The 1,054-nt window shown below is 47.3% G+C and overlaps 1 pseudogene across 1 annotated transcript; it reads left to right on the top strand.

Annotated features, from left to right (window-relative positions):
- Positions 1 to 3: 3 nt before the first annotated feature.
- Positions 4 to 1,049, top strand: LOC105503869 (annotated as a pseudogene). Its single transcript, XR_001000542.1, has one exon. The product of XR_001000542.1 is annotated as an X-ray repair cross-complementing protein 6 pseudogene (transcript).
- The last annotated feature ends 5 nt before the right edge of the window (positions 1,050 to 1,054 follow it).

Genomic DNA, 1,054 nt, shown 5'->3' with positions numbered 1-1,054 from the left:
GAGATACAGGCATCTTCCTTGACTTGATGCACCTGAAGAAACCTGGGGGCTTTGACATATCCTTGTTCTACAGAGATATCATCAGCATAGCAGAGGATGAGGACCTCAGGGTTCACTTTGAGGAATCCAGCAAGCTAGAAGACCTGTTGCGGAAGGTTCGTGCCGAGGAGACCAGGAAGCGAGCACTCAGTAGGTTAAAGCTGAAACTCAACAAAGATATAGTGATCTCTGTGGGCATTTATAATCTGGTCCAGAAGGCTCTCAACCCTCCTCCAATAAAGCTCTATCGGGAAACCAATGAACCAGTGAAAACCAAGACTCAGACCTTTAATAGGGGTATAGGTGGTTTGCTTCTGCCTAGCAATACCAAGAGGTCTCAGATCTATGGGAGTCGTCAGATTATACTGGAGAAAGAGGAAACAGAAGAGCTGAAATGGTTTGATGATCCAGGTTTGACACTCATGGGTTTCAAGCCATTGGTACTGCTGAAGAAACACCATTACCTGAGGCCCTCCCTGTTCGTGTACCTAGAGGAGTCGTGGGTGATTGGGAGCTCAACCCTGTTCAGTGCTCTGCTCATCAAGTGTCTGGAGAAGGAGGTTGCAGCATTGTGCAGATACACAGCCCACAGGAGCATCCCCCCTTATTTTGTGGCTTAGGTGCCACAGGAAGAAGAGTTGGATGACCAGAAAATTCAAGTGACTCCTCCAGGCTTCCAGCTGGCCTTTTTACCCTTTGCTGATGATAAAAGGAAGATGCCCTTTACTGAAAACATCATGGCAACTCCAGAGCAGGTAGACAAGATGAAGGCTATCGTTGAGAAGTTTCGCTTCACATACAGAAGTGACAGCTTTGAGAACCCCGTGCTGCAGCCACACTTCAGGAACCTGGAGGCCTTGGCCTTGGATTTGATGGAGCTAGAACAAGCAGTGGACCTGACATTGCCCAAGGTTGAAGCAATGAATAAAAGACTGGGCTCCTTGGTGGATGAGTTTAAGGAGCTTGTTTACCCACCAGATTACAATCCTGAAGGGAAAGTTACTAAGAGAAAACA

The sequence above is a fragment of the Colobus angolensis genome, unplaced genomic scaffold (assembly GCF_000951035.1).
Source record: "Colobus angolensis palliatus isolate OR3802 unplaced genomic scaffold, Cang.pa_1.0 Scaffold88, whole genome shotgun sequence".
NCBI lineage: Eukaryota > Metazoa > Chordata > Mammalia > Primates > Cercopithecidae > Colobus > Colobus angolensis.
The sequence above is the reverse complement of the archived record's forward strand: the minus strand, read 5'-3'. Positions and strand labels throughout refer to the sequence as shown.